The sequence below is a fragment of the Phoxinus phoxinus genome (assembly GCF_949152265.1).
Source record: "Phoxinus phoxinus genome assembly, chromosome: 3".
NCBI classification, from domain to species: domain Eukaryota; kingdom Metazoa; phylum Chordata; class Actinopteri; order Cypriniformes; family Leuciscidae; genus Phoxinus; species Phoxinus phoxinus.
In genome coordinates, this window is record NC_136878.1 from 37042296 (window position 1) to 37068734 (window position 26439).

Genomic DNA, 26439 nt, shown 5'->3' on the forward strand with positions numbered 1-26439 from the left:
CAATTTCCCCCAAAAACGTTTACCCCTTTGTATAGTTCATTAAAATTTACCAGTTATCTTTCACGCGAATGGCTTCGCCGACAGTTAATGATATGATAAAGCTTGCAGGCACGTTGATATTAATTGGTTACAAGGTAGTTTGTGATGTAGGCCTATCACAAACTACTGACGTCACACGGTCAGACAGCTCGATATGAGACAGGGGAAAACATATAAGGAGATAAAAATAAAAAATAAACATAGATTTTTATCATTATATGATAATTGTGAACAGGCACTGCCAACACACATTTCAGTACAATCAACTTGTAAAAGTGCATGTAACATTTTGTAGCGGATTTCACCTAGCACCACAAATGAACCACCGACACCAGGCTCTTTGGGGGACCACGTCTGCAGTTTATTAAAGACAGGACAGGAATTAATCAACACTTTCAGTTCTGTGGTCTCTGTCTCGCTCAAATCCAAAGCTGTTCTACACAACATTTACTAATAAAACAGTTTTTTACAATGTCTCTTTTCGTTCATTTCCTTTCACAACATGCATCACAAATTACATACAACACACCTTAGACACACATTCAATTAGATAAATAGATTAAATTTATTTCTAGGAGAGGGGACAAAGTTTGCTGGAATGATCACAAAACTCAAAACACTACACTCTCCCCTCCTAAATTTCAGCAAACTTTAAGGCTGTAGGTGAGATATTTTCCTTTAAAGAGGGATACCCAGACTTCAGTCATTCAAGTGAATAGCAAAACATTTTGCTCGGGAGAAATATGCCTGTATACATATTACCATATATTCCCACAAAAAGTACTTCTCAAATCCTATCAAAGCTCACTTTCTTAGCTCTTATTTCTGGTCAATTCTCAAGGTCAGCTTAAAATTTGACTTCCAGGATCAATTTAACTCTCTATCAAATTTGACAGAATTTTGAGCAACTCTGCAAGAGGATCTTTTTGCCCCGATTCAGTCAATATCATGCTCATACACTCAAGCAGGCGCCTGACAGGTTTCAATAGCCTTCCTGACCTGGTTCTCACTGTTCCTTCATTTGGTTCCAAGGCAGTATCTGCTACAGTCACCGTTCTTGGGGACGTTCTCTGTGCATGTCCACTTTTGCAACTTGAGGCTTGATGGTTAGAGGTTCCGACCGACCGATGCTCATTGAACTGGCATCACTTGACATGACAATTGATTCACCTTGAACACTCTGGTTGCTCACAGATCATTGGAGCCTTTATCCATTCCTGCTGCACAATTGATCTGGTTCTAACTCATGTACACCATTGTCATCCTCAGACTGCTCACTGCCAGAGTTCATATCCCTTGCTCCATGTTCATCGCTAGAACTTTCAGTATGTTAACTTTCACTTCTTGTAGAAAGATCCTTCTCTCTTGTTTGACTTACGCAGACTGATTTTTCTAACTCTGTGACATGTTCTTTGGTCTTCTTTACAGCACATTTTCCAGTGCTCTGAGGTGCTTTTGGGTCTACACCTTGAAAAATCCATGCAGCCGTTCTACTGCTCCTTGATTCTCTTCCCATACTGAGCAAAGATCTTTGGTCTGCTGTTTGATCTTTTTTCGTCTTCCGACACTGTTGATACCACTGTTGATTCGATGTCCGGCTCTTCCAATGGAAGGAAATTGACTGGGAGGAGGAAGTTACGATGGACAACCTTGCTGATCTGTGTTGTGGGATTCTCAACTCTGTAGATGGGTAATGATGTATCTTTCCATATCACTACACGAACGACTGAGTCCCACACGTCCGCCAACTTCCCTTTTCCTCTTTCCTTTTTATTTACTAAGAGAACACGGTCTCCGACCTCCAGAGGAGCCCCCTTAGATCTTTTGTTATACCCTTGTGCCTGCTTTCTCTGTGCGTCAGTAGTGTTGCTTTTAGCAATTTGCACAGCTTCTCTGAGATCTTTCTGAAGAGATTTCACATACTCATCATGAGTCTGAACATCCTCATTTCTGAGGGCACTTCCAAACATGACGTCTACAGGTAACCTTGGAATCCTTCCAAACATTAAGTAGAAAGGTGCAAACCCTGTTGTTTCGTGGGTAGTACAATTATAGGAAAGCGTGAGTGTCTGAATCAGCAACAACTCAGCGATCAATTTGCTCTCAAAATTTGCACCTTTGTCAGAATGTATTCTCTGTGGAAAGCCATACACACAGAAAAAGTTGTTCCACAATTTCTGAGCCACTACTTCGGCTGTTTGGTTGGGACAGGGTAACGAATGGGCTAGTTTTGTGAAATGGTCTGTTATGACTAGAACATCAATACTTTCTCCATGGGTTCCTTCTGCAGACCAGAAATCTATACAGACGAGCTCAAGTGGTGCATTCGTTCTGATAGACTCTAGTGGAGCCCTGGCCTCAGGTTCATGCATCTTTCCAACAACACATCATTTACAGTGTGAGACATACTTCTTAACGTCTGTGTCCATACCAGACCAGAAAAACCTCTGGCGTACAAGATTAAGGGTTCTGCTTTGTCCTTGTGGACTGCATCGTCATGAGTTCCTCTGAGAGCAACAGTTCTCAGTGACAGTGGAAGTACAAGCTGATACATGATTTTACTGACCCGATCTTTGGACCTGCGGAACAGAACTCCATCTTTTACTTCAAGCTTTTCCCAGTGTTTCAGAAGTCTTATTACTGGTGCAGTTTCATTGTCTCTCTCTCTCTACGTGATGGTCTCCTTTTTCTTTCGACAAAGAACGCAACACGGGACACAGTGTCTGCTTTCTGTTTCATCCGTATATGCTCCATAGAGAAGACTGGAAGAGTGCTGACACCATGGACAAAATTATTATTCTGGGCTAGATGAATACTATGAACTGGACTGCTGGCTTGCCAGTTGAGACAGGATTCAAAGACAGCTCTTACCCCTTCACTACTAACCACCTTCAGTTTTTCAATTTGAGAATCCACGCTGCCTTCACCCATTTGATGGTGCACATTAACTGATAACCGGAAAGTTTCCTGTATGGTATCAGAAGTCACATATTTAGATTTAGTCTCAAGCGCATCACAGACCTCTAATGTTCTGGCAAAAGGTTGGCGGCGCAAAAGATCAGCAAGGATGTTCTTGGTACCAGGTATATATCTGAGGTCAAAGTCAAAAGGGGCAAGCTTAGATACCCATCTCTGCTCGCAGACATCTAGCTTTGGCTTTGACATTATGTACGTGAGGGGATTGTTATCCGTTAGCACTGTAAATGTAGTCCCCTTCAGCCAATGGGTGAATTTATCACAAACTGCCCACTTCAGTGCACAGAACTCTAACCTATGAGCAGGGTAATGGGACTGGGCTTTTGACAGAGTCTTGCTTGCAAAAGCGACTGGTCTAGGTTTTGTCTCACCTTCTGGAATCTGACTCAAGACTGCAAAAAACCATCCAAAGATGCATCGGTAGACAAAAGAAAAGGCCTGTGGAAGTCTGGGTGGGCAAGAACAACAGTGTGAGAAAGTGCATGTTTTATATTTTCTACAGCTGTGTCACACTCTGCAGTCCAATCTTCAGGTCTTAAACGGTTTGGAAACGAAGGGTTTCTTTTGTCCATGTCTCCTCCCGACTTTCTGCCCAGCAGTCAGTTTAAACAATGGTTTAGCTAAAGTCGAGAGGCCTTCAATGAAATGGGAATAATAATTTGCCATCCCAAGAAAAGATTTAACTTTGGTTGGTGAAGGAGTCTTTCCGTCTGCTTCCATCAGATCTGTGGATTTAATGTCACTAATTGCAGACACTTTTGCTGGATCAGCTGCTATGCCACTCTCAGTTACAATATGACCCAAAAACTTGACGTTTTTTCTCAAGAAATAGCACTTATTTTGTGCCAGTTTCAGGTTATGCTCTCTAAGCCGGGAAAACACCATCTCAAGGCGATCAAGTGCTTCCTTCTCAGTCTTGCCGAAGACGAGTAGATCATCTAAGTAGCAAAGAAGCGAAAGGAAGTTCTGGTCTCCGAAGATAGATGTCATCATGCGTGAGAACGTTGCTGGGCTGTTACATAAACCTTGAGCCATACAATTATATTCATAGAGCCCTACTGGAGTTGTGCATGCCGTATATTTCTGATCATTCTCATGGATTGGAATGTTATAGAAGCCCGATGTTAGATCCATGGTGCTAAAATAACTATTTCCTCCTAATGACGCAAGGGCATCAGCTTGATGGGGCAAAGGATATGCATCCTTTTCTGTCCTTTGGTTGAGCCACCTAAAGTCTGTACATATCCTTGGCTCTCCAGAGGGTTTCCAGACTAAGACTAAAGGTGACGCCCATTCACTGTTTGATTTTTGAATGATACCACGCTCCTCCATCTCATCCAATGTTTGTCTCAATTTTTGATAATGGGTGGGCGGAACCCTTCTGTAAGGCAGTCGAAAAGGCTTCTCATCTTTGAGTCGTATCCGATGAACAGTTTTCTTTACTTCACCACAATCTAGCTTGTCACGAGAGAAGGTACTTTCATACTGTACTATGAGGTCAGTCAGCTCTCCTTTCCAGTAATCACTTACTTCAGAGGACTCAATGTCAATTTCTGTCAGCCCCAATTCTCTCAGCTTGGCTTTATAGTCAGACTGCAGCTTGCTTTTCTCATTAAGCTCATTAACTTGGGCAACATTCTGCTGAACCCCTTCCTGCAGGTATTCTGTACTTTTTTCTGCAAGATCTAGTTCCTCTAGCATGAGGCATGGGTGCACGTTAGCTATTTTAGTATTGCGGCGCAAAACAATGGGGCGGTCAATCATATTGATCACTCTCATAGGGATCCACTTATCACCCCAGAGTGGGCAAACACTGCGAGCTACCATAACATTTCTTGGTGCAGTGGAGGGTTCGAGCATTACTGTGCTTCCAACAGACAAGGGAACTTCTTCCTTTAACCTTCCCCAAACCAAATGTTCTTGCTGTGGCTCCAGTGTAAGACATTGTCGCAATACTACTGTGCCAACTCTCTGTGGTATCTTATCTCCATGCCAGCGGTCAACATCAGAAAGCACATTCAGCAGGGGTTCTTGACCATTATCTTGAACTGGTTGAGATAAGCTTTTCCAGTACCACTCGTTTTTCCTCATCTGCCGAGTCACATGCCTGATGACATTCGATCCAACTATCATTTCATCTTTTTGACCTGGGACCACTAGAAAGTTGATTGTCATTTTGCATTCAAGCATATCCACACTCAACTCATATGTGCACTTTGGTTTTGTTTCATTCCCCCCACAGCCAGTAAGTACTTTTTTGGTGGGTTTACTCGGATCTGTGCAGATCAAGTTCCAATCTTTAAGTGTGTGTTCAGCTGCTTCACTCAATGTACAGTTAACAGATCCACTATCGACGAGGGCTAATAGTTTCACTTTCCCCTCAACCAATACTGGAGCATAGAACAGATCATCTTCATAATTAATTCTCTGGTAGGTAGCTTTTGGAGCCTCACAGGGAGTCTTTTGCTGAACTGCAGTTACCCCACTTGCACTGTCTTGACTTAAGTGGTCACTAGTAGTTACATGAACAGCCAATGGGTTTTCTGGGGTCTTTGCTTGTCTGACACCCACACTGTTCCCCCCGCAGTGCAGGTTTTCTACTTTAAATGGTGCTCAGGTCTAGTGGCTACACTGGCTGTGACTTGTTTTACTTGTCTTTTGTCAGGGCATTCAAAACCTCTATGTCCTGTCTTGAAACACCTAAAACACAGTCCCTCCTTAAAACAGTGAGTATTTGTTGTATGATCTTGAGCCCTACAAATTTTGCAGGGAACTGCAGAGTATTCAGGCACGACCTTGCCCTGTTCAGTTTTCTGTTCTTGGCCCTTCTGTTTGACAAGGAACTGCTCTAGAAGAGAAACCACTCCCCAAGGAGAGCAGAATCTGAACCGCTTGCCTGATTATCGGCAGTGGACTGCTGTTGGGTCATGCACCAGGCATTAGGTGGGGTTTTATCAACTCTTCTCTCTCTATCTACTCTTATGGACTGCTTGTCCCTGTGGTGGCTGTCAATTAATGCTTGAATTCCATGTGCATTCCAACTTTCCAATCGTTTGCTCCGAAGGGGGGGTGTACAGACCAGGCTCAGGACAATGCCTTACAAACATCATTGTCACTTCATGACTAGGCTCTTCAACTCTTTTCCCTTGTCTTTTTAGGCATTCATCAGCTAGGTCAACGGCCTTATTCAGTCTGATCCAGTAATCCAAGCCACTCTCTGACTGCTTTGGCAAAGTCTCATAAAAGTCTCTTAAAGGGGTTGTGGAGGAATTTGCATCTCCAAAATGTTGCCTCAGAATTGAAAAGATGGCATGCAGGTCTCTAACCACATCAATCAGGGGATTGTTGCGAATACATGTCCTCACAACATCTTTGGCATGGCCCATTAGCTTGTCGAGAATCTCTTGGCCATGTTCAGATGCACTGAAGCCCTTCTTGTTCAAGTAAGCTTGCATCAGTTCTTGCCATTCACTAATGGTGCATCGATCTGTCTTATCACCTCGAAAGGTAGGTGGTTCTTTGATATCTTGATGCCTAACAATTAGGTTCAAATTTGACAAATCAGGACTCTGAGGTGAAGGCTGTTGGGCATCAACATAATCTCTCTGAGGATTTTGCCCTGCAGATCTCAGGTTTGCAGAAATTTGGTTCCCTATTTCACTACCCAGTTGCTTCATTAAATCTGCCATTGTTTGCCACTGATTAACTGGTTCGCCCACTGGGGAGTTGTATAGTCTTTCTCCACGAGGCACTGTTGTGTCACTACTCATGCCTTGCATATTTGGGCTACTGGTTGAGGGACGTACTGGAGTGGCTAGATGTACTGGAGTGGCTACCATGTTTTGTTCTAGCATACTATTTAACTGGGCCCCCCTACCCATTCCAGTAGAGAACCTCTGCAAGCTTTAAACACTACTCCTTACACAAACAGGTGTCACGTTTGCAGGATTAACATCTGCATTTGTCATGTGTTCTTGTGTTTTGTTGTGTGTAAAACTGTAACGGTCCATGTTTAAATTTAACTGCTTATCTGCTCCCCAAAGTTCTCCTTAAAGGTGATGTCAGCGGAGGTTTCTCCCGGCGATCTGCGATGGCTGATCTCTTGAAATCCGGGTCACGGCACCAAATTTGTAGCGGATTTCACCTAGCACCACAAATGAACCACCGACACCAGGCTCTTTGGGGGACCACGTCTGCAGTTTATTAAAGAGAGGACAGGAATTAATCAACACTCTCAGTTCTGTGGTCTCTGTCTCGCTCAAATCCAAAGCTGTTCTACACAACATTTACTAATAAAACATTTTTTTTTACAATGTCTCTTTTCGTTCATTTCCTTTCACAACATGCATCACAAATTACAAACAACACATCTTAGACACACATTCAATTAGATAAATAGATTAAATTTATTTCTGGGAGAGGGGACAAAGTTAGCTGGAATGATCACAAAACTCAAAACACTACAATTATATGACCTCTTAAAAAAAAAAAAAAAAGCACACTAGCATCCCATCTGAACATGGTGTACACATGCATGCTGCTGTGAGCCACTGCAACTCTGTTTCTTAGGAAGGGTTGTGGTGCCTGGCAGACTTTATGCATTTCTCACGAGGGAGGGGCAGCCTGAACGGGCAACTTTGGTCCCTGGCCCTCCCACCTCTCCCACTTTCACGAGAAAGCTAAGAACTGAACATACACAGGATTTAGGGGGAGTTATATAAATGAAATAAGAATTTAAGATGACACATTTTAAGAGAGAAATGTAAAAATGGCCATCTGGCCCCATGAAAGATGAAAACTGGCAACAGAAAGACGGAAGCACAGGGCGCAGACACCAGTGAACTGACTAGCTGTGGTCATTATCGCGTGCTACACAAGCAAAGGCGGTCAAACTGCAACGGCTGTGGTGTGTGATTCATCCCTCTCATAAAATATTTAAGCATCCGTGCTCTTTTTTATTTTCTTCCAAGAAAACCATCCAGTATAAATAACTTTAAAGCAATCCCTTTTTGAAACTTTTAAGTATTTTTTAGACATTTATGCAGTTTAATAGAACTGGAAAGGGGGCAAAACAGTTTTGATGGGGGCATGGTAGAGTTTTCACAGGCCTAACATTAATGTTTGCCAAAAAGACTCAAGAAATCTAAATTTCTTGAAATTTCTGGCTTTTAATCGGCTTCTGTTAGTTTTAAGGGCCACATATACTAGTGTATTTGTAAATAAATGTCCCAACTTCCTGTTTCAATTCAAATTTAGAAATACACCATCAAAGGAAAGAAAACTGTTGTGTGTGTGTATATATGCATTTGGATTAGACTTGTATATCTGATATGGTGACACCATCTGAAATGAAAGGGGCCCATCATAAACAGTTTTATATTTCTCACACTGCTATCTCACTATTATATTGTGTCAGCCTATGAGCCGGTTAAAACAGCATATAATTGGGACACTTAACCCACCTAAAAATGTATGGTTGTCATTGCATTGCAAAACAAAATATCAAACCAAAGGGCATGCATTTTAATGAAAGAAATGTTTAAAATTTCACAAAAGGATGATTGTTTTGGATGTTTTGGATACTTCTGTTTGGCATGTTAGTGGATCATGTTCAGAATTAATGTAATGAACCACACCTGTGGTTACTCTGCTGCTGGACAGCTGAGTCATACGTCTAATAAAAAACATGAATGATTAAATGTCATGGCAAAAATTAGCTCAGAAAAATTTTATTCCGAGAAAAGTTAACACACTCGGTTTAATAATAAATATAATTTGTATATATTTATATATCTATAATATAGCCATTAAAAAGTATTTGGACACTATATGTTTTTTTTTTTTTTTTAAGTGTGACTTAGTGGCCAAACACTTTTTTGGGCCACTGCAGATTATGATGTCAATTGTAATGACACTGTAAAATAGAACTACAATTTAAAATGTGCTTCTATTTGAAAAAAAAGAAAAAGAAAACTAATGCCGTTTCTCAAACAGATGATTCCAGGAGGCATTTTGTGGCTTCTCATGAAACGCTTCCTGATTGGCTGTTTGAGACACACCCTCTCTTATGTACTCCTCCATTTCTGAATGAGCTATGACCTACTAACACTGTTCAAAGGGCACATTCACAGCGCTACAGGGACAGAACACAGAAAAAATACACGAACCCTCAAACACAAACAACAGTCTTATCAAATGTCTCTTTATTTCATGTTCTCAGTGCAGAATTGACTGATGCGTTTACCTCAATATCTGAGTGTTATATAAAGACCCGAGGTAAGGAAAGAGTAAATTGGGAAAGCGGTTGGTTTATATTGTGACTTGGTGATGTGTGCATGTGAGATTGAAAAACTATCTAAAACATATCCTCAGTTACTCCATTATTAAAGGTACACAGAGGCAGAGTCTTACATAAAGGGCTGTGTTTATGTAACCGGAGCAAACTTTTCAATTATCATCTTGCACTTTAATACCCTATAGGCTACAGTGTAATATCTGAAAAAACTCTTGGAAGTACAATCCAATAGTCAAGAAATGCATACTAAAATGATTTTTTAAAGTGCACTGTAACCTACTACCTTTAGATAAAATGTCTAAAAAGTATTCAGTCAGTAGTAAGAAAGTACTTATTAGTATACTTTTTATTATATTACTTTAAATAAACGAACAAACATTCATACATCATCAGGAGGCATTATGACATGAATGTTGCCAGAAGTATTCATTTCTTTTTATTGTGGATGCTGTTGACACTGTAATGTCTATCTAATTTTCTAATTTTTAAATTGTATGGTGATTGAGTTTTTGTCTTTAAATCTTAAATTGGCTTCTTCTTCACCCTGAAGTAAACAACATCTGCTAGCACAGATTTCTGATATTAATATTTATGAATATACTCCAAAGGCGAATAAAAAAGCACTCAAAACCGGATCCAGCAAATTAATTTTACTCTGACTGGAAAAAGAGCTTGCAAATCAACCAGTCCGCTGTCTTACATTTTAAAGCAGTAGAGCACATCAAGTGATAATGCAAGAACAGAAATATCAGAACTATGAAGTCTGCTAAGAATTTTTTTTTTTTTTTACTTTTAATTGAAATAAATATGAATACAGTGTCATTATCGTATTCATTTTAGCATGACAATGTAGTATGTGCAAGATGTTTTTTATTTATTTCATTGTTTTCTCACTTACTATGTCTAAATCCTTACACCAATGAAATGTATCTTAGTGTGCAACTTCAACTGCTCTCCTGTCTTTAGAACAAGACAGCTTGTTTTTGATTTTGACTGTCTGCACATTACATCTGCTACAGAGCCCTATGCATACTAAGTAGCCCATCAGGTTGGAGCGGAGCCCTGTGTGTTATGGTTGGAGATAGAACGCTTCAGATTGCTAGCACAGAGCGTGTGTGGGCGGACTTTTGAGAAGCAAAACAAGGTCGCTTGGGAACATTTGGTACGTTTCATGTTCTTGTCAACTAGGGGTACTACAGCGTGTTGAGTCATCATATGAAGAAAATACTGTAATGGAGATATCTTAAATGCAGAAGCAGAGACATTGGGAATGTAAGGATTGTCTGAGATCAAATGCATTCATGAACATCCAATGTGCATAATGCTTGACAGCATATATTGTAGCATGCACAACTTGTGTCCATCTTATGTTATGACATGTTTATGAAACAGTACAAAGGTCATCAGTACAAAGTATTTATTATTATCCAATATTTTTTTAGGGGAATATATAGCCTACTGTATTCTAAAATATTGTTGACTCATAATTATTAAAGCACTGTGATCTTATTGCTAATTATAGTTGTGCATTTGAACAATCGTTCGGTTTCTGTCAACTAGTTTGGGATATCTCTGAAAAAATGCAGAACAAAGCTGTTCCCTGGTGTAGATCCACTGCATAAAACATTGGCCTTGAAACTTGCCCCAGAATGTGGAATTCAGTGTTTATTTTTATCCCTGAAAACACAAGTTAAGTTTCTTTCTAAAATAGACATAAAGAATACAAGATCCTCTTTGGAAAAAGGTTAAACTTGACCGCGTTTGAAATACTAGCTAACTCCTTACTGAATACTCTATAGTATACACTATATACAAATAGTAAGTGAAACAGTAGGCCTATACATTATGCCATTAATATTAACATTAACTACAAGTTTACTACATTAAGTTTACTACATGTTTAAAATAGTACCACAGATATGGTCATGGTCATATGGTCATGACCTCAAATAGGTCATGGTCATGACTCATGAGCATGCGTACACAAAATTTGAAAACTTTGTTTACAGTATACATGTGACCCTGGACCACAAAAAGGTTTGTTAGGATAGGACAATATTTGGCCGAGATACAACAATTTGAAAATATGGAATCTGAGGGTGCAAAAAACCCAGAAACATTGAGAAAATCGCCTTTAAAGTTATTATATGTTCGCGATTGTGCTGCATTACCACACATAAATAAATGGTTTATATATTTACAGTAGGACATTTACAAAATATCTTCATGGAACATGATTTTTACTTATTATCCTAATGATTTTTTTGCAAAAATAAGGAAAAATCTAACATTTTGACCCATGTATTTTTGGCTACTGCCACTAATATACCCGTGCAACTTATGAGTTTTGTGGTCCAGGGTCACATATGCTGCAGAAATAATACGAGTTAGTCTTCTATTCTGTATGTTACACCAGTATTATCTGTGCTTCAAATTTTCTATTGAATTCTATACCATTTTTATACATGAAGTATAAATTTTTTTGGAAAGCTGTAGAACATTTCCTTTCTGGTGTCCAGAACATAAGTTTCAGGTATAACATCTGTTTTCCTAATAAACACACAATGTTACGTTTTACTCTCTCTCGCTCGCCCCTCCACACTGGTCACTCTCCTCCCATGGTACTTCAACTCTTCTCGGACCTGGGACGAGTTCTGCCAAAGAGGGAAAATGGTTTCACCAGAAATCCCCTGCCATATATGTCTGAATATTGTAAATCTATAAATATTTTTTTTGTTTCAGCTATGAACGACATGAAAAGCATAATTTTTGCATGACCAAATGATCTGGACTGTAACTACTAGTCTATAATGTTACTGTAACAATTTTCTCATTTATTTCTATTTTTGGTGCTCATATGGATATTTTAAGTGAAACAACCGAGACAAAGTTGCTTAAATCATACTTGAAAGCTCCATTGAAGTCTTCTGAGCTATGAAAAAGCAACCTTTGAGCAGTAAAGGTTTCCTCTGGACAAACATAAGACAGCAAAGTATTGGCAATGAAAGTCCCTCCATCACATGAGTGATGTAAATCAAAACTCTTGACTTTTACTGATCTAATTAGATGTTCCAGACCCTGCCAGTTCTCTCCAGTCCCATGACCAGCCCAGATAAAATCATTTACATTTGACAAAGCATTTTTTGTGAATAAAAACAAAGTTTGCAAAACACATTTTTTTTGCCAATACTGGAGTATGTCCATGTCCACACAGAATCTGCGGCAGAAGATTTCTGCGTAATTTTAACGCAGATCATGAATGTGATTCATTTGTGATTATGTAAAAAGAAAAGAAAAGTGCTGCTTCTTATTGCCAATACAAGCACTCTCAGCTCTATTTATCATGTTAACCTTGTTAAAACACATTCACCTCTGGATTGAAGTGTTGACTATAAAATCATCTCAACTTCCCTTTCGAAGTGGAACTCGATGCTGCATCCTTGAGTTGATACTATAAGATTGCTTTGCGTGAGACGGTGTCTGAGGCATGTGTGATACACACCAATTTCGATTGGCTACCACCACAGTCAGATGACATCACAGGTGCACCGACAGGGTATAAAAGCCACGCCACGACTAGACTTAAATTAGACTGGTCAGCGGAAAAAGAGGAATCTGGAATTGGCATCCTCACTGAAGGCACTGAATGCCGGGTTACATCACTGCTGATGGGCAAAGCATGCATGGTGACGTGGTCAGGGTCCTTCAAGTAGCCTACCAGCCAAAAGTGTGGACACTATTATTTTTAATATTTTTGAAAGTAGCCCTTTGCTCATCAAGGCTGCATTTACTTGATCTAAAATACAGAAAAAAAGAAAAAAAACTAATGTTGTGAAATATTACTACAATTTGAAGTAATGACTTTCTATAGAAATATACTTATAACCTTTGATACTTTTTTCAGGATTCGGAGCATATTAAGCCTATTAAAACTTTATATTTATTTATTCAGCAAGTATGTGCTTAATTGATAAAAAAGTGACAGTAAAGACTTATAAAACAATTTCCATTTTAATTAAATTCTGTTCTTTTTAACTTTTTATTCAACAATGAATCCTGAAAAAAGTATTACAGGTAAAAAAAAAAAAAAACCAGCATATTAGAATTATTTTTGAAAAATCATGTGACACTGGTGACTGGAGTTATGGCTGTTGAAAATTCAGCTTTGCATCACAAAAAATAAATTATATTTTTAAGTATTTTACAATAGAACACCATTATTTTAAATAAAATTTTTGATTAAATAAATGCAGGCGCATAAGAGACTTAGCCTACTAGGCTACTTACCATTAATGCGACTTTTGGTGCTGGTTTTGTGCAGTGCTTTGTAGTCAATTAACATCCATTGTTTAAACAGCGGATTCAGATCGCTTCATAAATGTTGTGCGACAACGACGTTCTGAAAAAAAAAAAATGTGTATATGCTAGATAGGCATATAGAAATCCCACATTTCCCACGTCGGGATGCTAGAATTTGTTTTACATTGCTCAGTGGGTATTAATGTACCTATAGTGTCAACTCAAGGACACAGTGTTGAAACGGGAAGTTTAGGTTACAGGAACCGTGTGTATGTAACTGTGTTACATACGTAACTGACGTCGCGACATTGCGGTGGTCGGCCTCTTCCTGTGAGTGCTGGACGATCTGGGTGAGTTTCATGGAATGTGGTAAGGAGGGTTGGATCTAGGATTTCTTCCCTGGGTGTCCATGAACTTTCCTCTGGTCCATAGCCCTCCCAGTCCACCAGGTACTCCAGACGACCACCACAGCGCCGGGAGTCCAAGATTTCACAGACACTGTAGACCATTCCATCCTCCAGCACTAATGGAAGGGGGGGGGGTTCCTATGTCGGGACAGGCTCAGTGGAGGGAACAGAAACAGGTGAGTGATAGGGCTTGAGGAGTGAAACATGAAAGGTAGAGGGAATCCTGTAGTGTGCGGGTAATTGCAGCTGGTAGGTGACTTGGTTGATCTGTCGGGTGATGGTGAAGGGGCCAACATATCTGGGACTCATCTTCTTGCAGGACAGGCGCAGCTTGATGCCCCATGTCGAAATCCAGACATTCTGTCCTGGCTGGAAGGTAGGTGGTTCCGCTCTCCGAGTGTCTGCTTGGATATCTCTGGATGTCGTGTTCACGACGATGCTCGCTTGGGGCAGAAAATGTCACTGAAGGGGACGTAGCAGTTTGGAATATCGATGGACTGTTGTTGCACCGGGCTCTCGATGGAGGTTGACTGGACCGGTAGAGGAATCACAGGTTAAGGGTAGGTGTGGAAAACAGTCTGGGTAACAGCTATCGCCCCACTTCAGGACTTCTCCGGTGGCCCAGGAGATATCCGGATCGTGTTGCACTAGCCACGGGCGCCCTACAATTAAACCAGTGGTGGAACTGTCCAGAACCAGGAATGAGATGGATTCTGTGTGTAACTGTCCCACTTGCAACTGGATTGGTCCCACGGTGTAGCGCACATTGTTATTGAGAGGTTTGCCGATTATCGAGAGGACTTGATAATGGACCTTGTTGGACCTCTTCTGGAGGTTGAGCTGGCGGCAGAGGGAATCGGAGATGAAGTTCCCAGCTGACCCAGAGTCGAGGAGGTTGTGTACTGGAAGAGAGACATGTGAGGCAGTAAGGATAACTTCAGTAGTAAGTGGTTTAATATTTTTAGATGAGTAATGGATGCCACTCACCATTGGTCATGGTGGACGGATGGGACTGGCAGAGATGATGTGTCCGCCATCGCCACTGTACAAAAATAGACCCTGGGTCAGCCTCCTCTGCCGCTCCATGTATGAAAGACAAGTGTTATCCAGTTGCATGGGGACTGGTTCTGGAGAGCTGGTAAATTCTGGCTGGCGAGGCAGAGAGGGTGAGGGCTGGCCCTGTAGATCTTCCAAGCAGGGCTGCATACGATGATCGATTGGTGAGATGAATGAAACGTTCGAGACTCATTGAATCGTCGTATGCAGCGAGATGCAGTCGCAGTCATGGATTCAATCCCTGCCAATAGGTGGTGAGGAGCGAGCGCTTGTTCCACCCACTGGCCGCCGCGAGAGTCCAGAACTTGAGGGTATAATCTGAAACGGAAATTGAGGTGGTATAACTGCTCACCCACAGAGGAATCGCCATCAGGAATCCCAAAGACATCACAGAAGTGAGTGACGAAGTTGTTGAGCGATTGCATGACGGTCGAGTTGATTCCAGATAGTTTGGGCCCAGTGGAGCGCTCGCCCCGTCAGCAGGGAAAGGATGAATGTTACCTTCGCTCGTTCGGTGGGGAAACGAGGCGACTGCATCTCCAGGGCCAGCGAACACTGCAGCAGAAAACCGTCGCAATCCTCCGCCAAGCCAGACAAAAGACAAAAGGTTACAAATGAGAAACAGGTAAAGAGTAGTGGAGAATGTCTCTGTTAGGTGCCAATGGGATATACTGACAGGTTATTGTTTTCTTGCAGATGATGAAGGTAGTGGATGCTGCGGTGAGAGATCGCTGGAACACAGTAGAACCAGGAGAGGCAAGTAGTAGGATGACGAAGGAGACACTGGAAGGTAGGCGAAGGAGACACTGGAAGGCAGGCAAGGAGACACTGGAAGGTAGGCGAAGGAGACACTGAAAGGTAGGCGAAGGAGACACTGGAAGGTAGGCGAAGGAGACACTGGAAGGTAGGCGAAGGAGACACTGGAAGGTAGGCGAAGGAGACACTGGAAGGTAGGCGAAGGAGACACTGGAAGGTAGGCGAAGGAGACACTGGAAGGTAGGCGAAGGAGACACTGGAAGGTAGGCGAAGGAGACACTGAAAGGTAGGCGAAGGAGACACTGGAAGGTAGGCGAAGCAGACACTGGAAGGTAGGCGAAGGAGACACTGGAAGGTAGGCGAAGGAGACACTGGAAGGTAGGCGAAGGAGACACTGGAAGGTAGGCGAAGGAGACACTGGAAGGTAGGCGAAGGAGACACTGGAAGGTAGGCGAAGGAGACACTGGAAGGTAGACGAAGGAGACACTGGAAGGTAGACGAAGGAGTCGTCCAGAATAATCCTGACATCAACGGTTAGGTGAGAGAAACCGGGAGTGAGTCCTTACTCAAACGAGACCAGACAATGTGCGTGTGTGAGGAGAGCGCATTTATGCTGACTGTGAGGATGATCAAATGACGTGCAGGTGCAGGTGATTAGAACTCAGGTGACAGTGATCTCTGTGAGTGTGTGGTGGTGGAGCCTGGCTGATCCCTGACAGTAACTATAGATGTTTCTCTTCTCTTTGAAAAATGGTATAAATTGATATAAATGTATTTCTTATATATTATAATATAGTATATTATAATAAAAAACACAGTTTTTTAATACATAATACACATATAATTTTTATTTGATAAAATATAATAAAAAGTTCTCATTTGCCATATGGACTGTGTTGGCAACTTCACTAGATTTACCTAGAACACATCCACTCCTTATAACTCAATTTTCTCTGTCTGTCATAGATATGGCATGATGGTTTTTTTTTTAATTCTGTGTTTTTTTTATTAAGGTCAGCTTTTCCATCTACAGTGGATCCAAAATACATACTGTATGGACACTTATTTAAGACTTTTAAGAAGATGAATATGACTTTTTATTTTATTTTGATTGAGAGGCTTTAGAGTTTAGACTGTATTATATGTGATTTCCTTGGAGGCTTTGAGTCCATATAAGAGAGTGGTAAACATCCCAGAGTAAAGGTATTAATAGCGGTTGATGTAAATATATGTACATAACATGGACATACCAAGGAGAGATCTTTACATAAGCGGTGTACTGAAATGTTTGCTGTCCTTGGCATTGCTCCATGCTTCTGAATCAAAGAGACCCTGTCTTCTAGGCATGTCATTGCATGTAAATAAAAAATATGATGCTGCCCCAGTTACCAGGCCTTGATGTAATTGAATCTTCTAGATTCAGAGAACTGAAAACAGCTGGGCAGGAAAGATTTTAAATATTCTATGAATGCAAAACTCAACATACCCTCCACAGATCTCTTCTCGCAAGAGCCACTGTATGAACACACAGGGAAGACTAAGACTGCTTGGTTTTAATATGCACTGACCACTATAATACAGATGGCCACGTACAACTCAAGGCAACTTATGACAAAATTCACACAGAAGTGTCCAAATTCTGCTCCTGGAGGTTTTTGGTAATACTTAAAGGGTTAGTTCAACCAAAAAATGAAAATAATGTCATTAATGACTCACCCTCATGTCGTTCTAAGCCCGTAAGACCTCCGTTCATCTTCGGAACACAGTTTAAGATATTTTAGATTTAGTCCGAGAGCTTTCTGTCCCTCCATTGAAAATGGTATACTGTCCATGTCCAGAAAGGTAATAAAAACATCATCAAAGTAGTCCATGTGACATCAGTGGGTTAGTTAGAAGTTTTTGAAGCATCGAAAATACTTTTTGGTCCAAAAATAACACAAAATAAGACTTTATTCAGCATTGTATTCTCTCCCGGGTCTGTTGTGAATCTGCGTTCAGGACTCCACAGTGACGCTGATGACGTAAGACGCTGATGACGTGTTATCTGGTGCGCCCGAGCTTCGTTTACAGTCTGAGAGAGACGCACGCTATATTCAAGCTATTCTACATTGTTTGCGTGGATATAATTTTTTTAATGGTGCGTAAATGTGCATGTCGCGGATGAGACACTTTTACAGCGTGCGTTTCCCTCAGTCTATAAATGAAGCTCGGGCGCACCAGATAACACGTCATCAGCGTCTTACGCCATCAGCGTAACTGTGAAGGATTGACAACAGACCCGGGAGAGAATACAATGCTGAATAAAGTCTTATTTTGTGTTATTTTTGGACCAAAAAGTATTTTCGATGCTTCAAAAACTTCTAACTAACCCACTGATGTCACATGGACTACTGTGATGATGTTTTTATTAAATTTCTGGACATGGACAGTATATATACATTTTCAATGGAGGGACAGAAAGCTCTCGGACTAAATCTAAAATATCTTAAACTGTGTTCCGAAGATAAACAGAGGTCTTACGGGCTTAAAACGACATGAGGGTGAGTCATTAATGACATTATTTTCATTTTTGGGTGAACTAACCCTTTAAGACGTTGATTAGCTGGTTCAGACGTGTTGTATTGAGCTAAAGTTTTGTTCACACCATGTTGTAATTACCCTAATTACAAGATTCATTTTGATGTTGATATTGTTGCCACGCACGCCACATGTTGTCATCCCGTATGACATAATGTGAATGCAGCATAAAATTTGCTGATAGCGGTCCTATTTAAAAAAAAATATAATAAAATGTAACGCATCACATTGCAAGACAGGTCACACTGAAACATCCTTTATGTTTTCCAGCGTAAATTTTAGGGACATTTGTATTTTTAAAAAATGATTGTGAATGTACATGTGCCATTAAATATTTCACTGTTAATTATGTGGTAATTCATAATTTCATAATTCACTTTTTAATTCTAAAATGTATACTTTTAATAACTATTTCTTATTATTACTATAATTACTATTTTCTTGAGTTACTTCAATTACTATTTTCCTTGAGTTGCTGGTCTTGTGTCTTACCACATACTGCAAAACAGTTCAACGTAAAACATTAAAATTGAATAGCCATACTGTTATTTATGTTCTTTCCATGCCCATGTGCATATCATTATGTACGTAAAGTGATCTCTTTCTGTGAACTCATCCTGTAGAAGTGAAGCAGAGGTCATGTGTTGCTTCCTGAGAGTCATAGATCCAAAACTGGGTTCCTGCCTAGAATAATAAGGAATTTCCATTTCATCACAAACCACTGGACCTCACTAGTGGGGACTCTTGGTGCATAATCTTTTTATTTAATAATGTAAACATGTGTCAGAAAGCAGGGTGGGCTGAAGAAGAACTTCAATACATATACCAGTCTGCTTAGTGTATAAAAATGTTGCTCTTTAAAATTATGTTCATATGCATGTTCCGAGTTCAAAATTCTGACTTGACATCTGTGACATAATGTTGAAAATAAAATAATTTTGTTCCATCTTTGAATTTATAAAAGCATACACAAATCATTTGTAATGGTTTAGGAAAACATTGCAGTGAAATTGAAAGCAGAAAATGAACATGGTTCATAATTAAATACAAATACATTCCCAGCATATTTTCAGCACCAGACGTTCATTTTCAAGGACTTTACATGATACGGTTTAATAATTAGTGATTTAGAAACATGTAAAGTTGAAGCTTATTGTCTTTGCATATTATTGTACTTTGTTCATAAGCATAGAACATGGTGCTAGCAATGCTAAGCCCATTCAATCCTCAGGGAAAGCATAAAATGGATAAAATCCTCTGCCAAATGCATACATGTAAATGTATTTTAGAACAGAAACCATTTGTTTAAGTGTGTACACTTTTATACATTTCTCAGAAAATCTGGTTAATATTCAAAATAATATAAATTTAATGATTACGAATATTGTAATGCTTGTTTTATAACAATCTTATTTTTTTTTTATTAAACATTTGCATTATATTTTTGTAAATTCTTTATGGGAACCTTAGACATGTTTTGTTTTTTTAACCCAGGCTAAAAATAATGTTTGCAAAACATTATCCACAACCCAGTGGATTTATTTCACACACATGGAGTCTTTAGATGGATAAAGCAGAGGATAATGTAAAGGAGGGGTTAGAGGAAAATTAACACAGCTCATCTCCTCACCTGTAAACCTGATTCCACTCACTGACCCCACTCTCCACAGACGTGTACACAGATGGTCAACTGATGCTAAAGACCACACACAAATCCTGAGCTGGAGGAGGAAGATGTAAACTTCAGTTGAATGCTTTGGCACAGAATATAAGAGTGAAATGTTTATGATAACTCAGCCTTGAAGTTTCTGACATAAAATTTCTATTTAAGAATGGTGGTGTGAGAGAAGCAGCCCATGGTGATAAAAAAGTGTAATTTCATCCAGACATATCCAGCCAACTGCAAAGAGGAAATAGTTTGACTTTAGACAGTTACATTGTTTGCAAACTAGCAGCCAAGCATTTTGGACATAGTATACTGACTCAAGTCATCAAAACTATGAAATAGCACAAATTGAAGAATGGGAATAATGAAGTAACAAAAAAATGTTAAACAAATCAAAATTGTCCTGTATTTGAGCTATTATGTCAGCCCTGCAGATTTAGGATATTCTCTCAACCAATTTGAGGAACATTCTTGGTTGATTTTAGGGAAAATGGTATCACTTTATTTTGATGGCCCCTTTTAAACGTTCTGTTGTTTATAAAATAGATATATTTTTAAGATGGAAAAATGCGGTTTTACAGATACTAGACACGTGACTTTCAAATGAAAGATTGGTATCAAAGAGCACACCCAGGTCCATATCCGACGACGAAGACTTAACAGAGCAGCCATCAAGTGTTAGACAGTACTCTAGGTTATTACGTGTGGAAGTTTTTTGTCCAATAATTAGAATCTCAGTTCTCTTACGTAGAGTTCTCTCGTACTGCGTCGAAGAACGCTACGGGAAAGATATTTCTTTGTCGAGATTGAAGCCTAAAATTAATCCTTAATTTTGTAATAATGTAAAACGCTTTTCTGAAGCATACAACCTAGGCGGAGCAATACAGCTCACCCATTGGCTGCTCTGCCAGAAAAGCACAGCCTATGCGAGGCCAGGACGCTGACCAATGAGGGCGCTTCGCGCCCTTCTGCGTCACCTCCCGCCCAAACAGGCGTGGCCTAGGCCTATAAATACGAGCATAGCTGTCTAACACGCCGATTTTCTTAAATTCACGAAGCTGCACGCATCGTTGGATTGGATTCGAGCCGCCACAGCCGTTTGGAACAAGCACCTCAGCAGGACGCGCCTCTTACCTGAAGCCGCTGGTCATCGCCGCCTTCAGCCGCCGTTCCCTGCTGCGCTTCTCCGGCGTGGAATATCCTTTACATTATGTGTGTGTGTTTTGTGTGTGTGTTCGCCGTCGCGTCACACAGTTTTTCCACACTAAAAGAGCCGAGCGTCTTTTTCAAGATGTCTCGCACCTCCTGTGGCTCGTGTAGAGCCCCGCTCAGCGACGGGGACCACGTGCTTGTGTTTCCTGCCTGTGAGTATCACGCAGCTTCAGCTCTCGTCGATGGCGGCTGCCATCACTGTGATTTGATGCCTACGGTGACTCTGCGGACTCGCCTGGCGTTCATTTACTGAAGCTGCACCCTTTTCCGCCCGCTGTAGTGCCGCGCCGTGAAAAGCGCCGTGCTCAGCGGAGCCCGGAACCTCCCTTCACCACGAGATGCTCGCCGCTGCTGCCGCTAGCTTCTCCGCCCGCTTCGCTCGACTCTCTGACCGACGGACAAGGGCCGCTGTGTGCCGCCGCGTCCGTCATGGATGAGGAAGATGAAGCCGTGTCTGTGAAGGACGACTGCTGTTCTCTCCTCGCTTCGGGTAGCGAGGGATGGGCGAGCTCCGAGGATCTCCCCTCCCCCGCCGCTCGTGAGCGTCGACGGAGAAAGACCAGCATCGATGCGCTTACCGGCTGGATGGCTGCTTTTCTGCAGAGGAACGTACGTTACCGTCCTCACGACCCGCGCCTTTTTCTTCCTGAATTCACGAGGAAATCGCGGAGTCCCGGAAAGCCCCGTTTTCAGCCAGGATGCGCATTTCTGCTTCGAGGAAAGCTACAGTGTTAAAATCCCGCCGCGGCCGGATTTCACTAAAATGTCTCGCTCGCACAGTCCCAACATTCGCGACCGTGCCAGTGTATTTTGCAGTCACCAAATCGGCATCAATGCCCGTTTGCCTGCACACAGACGCCGTTTTCACGACGCCCCAGGTAAATCTGAAAATGTATTTACTGGTGTCCCGGCCACGGCCGATGGTGTAATGTGTGTATCCGTAATGCCCACGACCTAGTGCCCATTCGTACACACAAGCACAGCCCTACACAATACAGGGCGTGCACACATAAAATCGACCCGTGTCGGTTGTGCTTCACATGTAAGTTAGTGAACGTGCCCGCTTTTCAGTGCCCACAATCACTACACACTGCATGTCCCGTGGTTTCTGTAAAAACGAAACGAATGCACGGTCAGTCGGTTCTGATAGACAGTACTCTCTGTGCTACACGGTGTCCCGGCCACAGCCGATGATGTAATGTGTGTATCCGTAATGCCCACGACCTAGTGCCCATTCGTACACACAAGCACAGCCCTACACATACAGGGTTTGCACACATAAATCGACTCATTTCGATTGTGCATTATAGGTAGTGAGCGTGCCCGTTTTCAAGCGCCCACAATCACTACAAACTACATGTCACACGGTTTCTATGAAACGAAACCAATGCACGGTCAGTCAGTTCTAATAGACAGTACTTCCCAGTGCTATAAATGTACCCGCGTTCACGCACCCACATTTATTCTCAAACATGCCGAGCCGTACGGGGCTCGCACCGCGCGCTCTCTCTTTCACCTGAGAGAGCTGAGAGCGCGCGCGGGCTGCCCGCTCGATTAAGCGCGCCCCCGCATCACGCTGCAATGGCGCCCATGTTACAGCACACGACTGCTCTCGTGTCGCCGCCATTTCGCGACCAGAGCCCGGTTTTTCAACCCGTGCAAGCACAGCCCTGAACAACGCAGGGTCTGCACACATAAAATCATGAGCCGATTGTGTTTTACATGTAGTGAGCGTGACCCACTGCCAAGTGCCCACAACCACTACACACTGCACGTTCCGCGGTTTTCTGTAAAAACGAAACTAACGAACGGTCAGTCAGTACACAAAAACAGTGTTCCCGGTGTTATAAATGTGCCCGCCACCAAGCGCCCACGTTTATTCACAAACATCACGAGCCCTACGGGACTCGTCCCGCGCGCTCTCTCTCGACACAGAGAGCTGAGCGCGCGCGGGATGCATACTGTGTTAAACATGCCCCCCGCCTCACACGCCACGGCGTCCATGTCACAGCACACGGTTGCTCTCGTGTCGCCGCCATTTCGCGACCAGGGCCCAGATTACATTCAACCCCTAGTCACACGTGCAGATGCATGGGAATGACTTCCCGGGGTCTCAGAATGGGTGCTAGAGACTATAAAAAGAGGCTATTCGCTACAGTTTCATCGACGCCCTCCCCGTTTCATGGGAAAAGTCGAAACCACGGTAAAAACAGAAGTAGCACATCTACTTCGAGCCGAAATAGCGAAGCTATTGAGCAAAGGGGCCATAGAGCCTTTATCTCAAGCTCAGAGCGAAGGGGGTCTGTACAGCAGATATTTCCTGGTACCGAAGAAAGACGGGGGTCTCAGACCCATTTTAGATCTAAGGCGTCTGAACAAAACGCTAACAAAGCGGAAGTTCAGAATGCTCACGACCAGAAAAATCCTCGCGCAAATTCGCCGAGGAGACTGGTTTATGGCGATAGATCTGAAAGACGCGTATTTTCACATACAAATTGCGTCACGTCACAGGCGATTTTTGAGATTCGCCTTCGAGGGCCGGGCATATCAGTACACAGTCCTGCCATTCGGCCTATCCCTAGCACCTCGTACATTTACAGTGTGCATGGACGCGGCGCTGGCACCCCTGAGACTCCGAGGCGTTCGAATTCTGAACTATTTGGACGATTGGCTGATTCTAGCTCAATCTCCGTCAGAACTCGCTCACCACAAGACACTAATACTCGATCACCTCGAGTGCTTAGGTCTGAGAGTCAATTGGGAGAAAAGTTCACTGTTTCCCAGTCAAAGGATCTCCTTTTTAGGACTGGATCTGAACTCACTGTCTATGACAGCACGCCTGTCATCACAGCGCAGGCGAAATACCCTGCAAATGGCGAAATCCTTCCGCAGCGGCCACATAGTGCCGCTCAGGAGATTTCAGAAAATGCTGGGCCTCATGGCCTCAGCCTCTACAGTGCTGCAGTTGGGCCTGCTGCGCATGCGCCCACTACAGTTCTGGTTGAGAACGCGCGTACCGCGCCGAGCATGGTTACACGGTCGTTATCGCCTCAAGGTCACTCAGGAATGCATTTCAGCCCTGACACCATGGAGAGCGTCAGACTGGTACCGGTCAGGTGTAAGCCTGGGGACTTCCTCGAGCCTGAAGGTGGTGTCCACGGACGCGTCCACCTCAGGCTGGGGAGCACTGCTCGACGGCAGACCGCTCTTTGGCCAATGGGCAGAGCGAGCCAAACTACCGCACATAAACTGCCTGGAAATGATGGCGGTGGACTTTGCGCTGAGGCGTTTCTGTCCCCGGATAAAAGGACACCACGTCCTGGTCCGCTCGGACAACGTGTCGGTAGTAGCCTACATAAACCACCAGGGTGGCCTGAGGTCCCGAAACCTATTCAGGTTAGCGGAACGCATACTGGTGTGGGCCCAGCACAACCTGCGCTCGTTAAGAGCAATACACGTGCCAGGCCACTTGAACGTAGGCCCGGACAGACTCTCACGGAACAATGTTCCTACGGGAGAGTGGTCCCTACACACGCAGACAGTGCGTCTGCTGTGGAAAAGGTTCGGCAGAGCGGAAATAGACCTGTTTGCAAACCAGGAGAACGCTCACTGCCCAGAATTATTTTCGTAGAGCGCGAACGCGCTGGCCAGAGTCTGGCCCCACCGTCCGCTCTATGCCTTTCCTCCTGTCTCACTCCTGCCTCAAGTGCTGGAGCGTATCAAGGAGAGCGGATGCTCGGTACTACTGGTTGCTCCATACTGGACGAATCAGACCTGGTTCCCAGCTTTGATGCGACTAAAAAGTACTGCCCCGTGGCCGATTCCAGTGAGGAGAGACCTCCTCTCACAGGCCAAGGGCGCGATCCTGCATCCTCACCCCGAGCTTTGGTCCCTACACGTATGGGCCATAAACGGGTACCCGCTAACCTCCCAAGAGGAGTGTTAGACACGATCGAGCAAGCTAGGGCTCCGTCTACTAGACGGCTCTACGCTTCCAAATGGTCGGTGTTCTCTGGATGGTGTTCAGATCAAGGTCTGTCACCACTTCAGTGTGGAGAACCGGAGATTCTCTCCTTCTTGCAAGAGCTATTGGATAAGGGAAGAACCCCATCCACGCTCAAAGTCTATGTGGCTGCCATATCAGCGTTCGTTAATCCAACGCTTGGCCGTTCACTAGGCAGGAACGACCTGGTGGTCCGTTTCCTTAGAGGCGCCAGGAGGTTAAACCCCCCAAGGCCCCCCTCAGTCCCCGTTTGGGACCTTTCTACAGTGTTGAACGCTATGAAAGGGGCCCCTTTCGAGCCTATTCACTCAGTTGACATGAAACACCTGTCTTTCAAGACCGTGTTTCTTTTGGCTCTCGCTTCAGTGAAGCGTGTGGGAGACTTGCAAGCGCTCTCAGTGAGAGCTTCTTGTATGGAGTTCGGGCCAAACGACTCTGTAGTCGTATTGAAACCGAAGCATGGGTACGTGCCTAAGTCCCTCAACACACCGTTCAGGGCTCAGGTCATCTCCCTGTCGGCTCTGCCGGCTTCAGAGGACGGAAATAGCCCCCTTTGCCCGGTCAGGGCATTAAGAGCTTATGTGTCCCGCTCCGCTGTTTTTCGACAGACGGAGCAGCTCTTTGTTTCGTTCAACGGACGCTCCAAGGGGCGAGCCGCGACGAAACAGAGTCTGTCTCGATGGGTAGTGGACGCCATTGCGCTAGCCTACGCATCTAGAGGTTTGGAATGCCCTTTGGGCATCAGAGCACATTCCACGAGAGGCATGGCCTCTTCATGGGCTTGGTATAGCGGAATCTCGTTACAAGATATCTGTATGGCGGCAGGCTGGGCCTCCCCGTCTACATTTATTAGGTTCTATAACCTAGAGGTTCCTGCGTTGCAGGCTAAACTGCTCTCGGTCTAGAAGACTATGTATTAGTGTCCTGCCCCGCGCTGCGGCCCAGGTCACTTCAATGTTAATATGTATAAGTGTTTCTGCCCCGCGATGCGGCCCAGGTCACTTCAATGTTTAATGTGTATAAGTGTTCCTGCCCCGCGCTGCGGCCCAGGTCACTTCAATGTTTAAGCATCACTCACTGACAATGTGTCCCATGAGCATGCTATTACCCCTCATATATATCTATATTTACATATATATGCTATTATGCCCTT

At 43.0% G+C, this 26439-nt stretch overlaps 1 protein-coding gene across 1 annotated transcript in view; it reads left to right on the forward strand.

Annotated features, from left to right (window-relative positions):
* Positions 1-26439, forward strand: part of LOC306995802 (uncharacterized protein) — a 69258-nt gene that overhangs the window by 35347 nt on the left and 7472 nt on the right. The gene's annotated exons all lie outside the window — the stretch shown is intronic.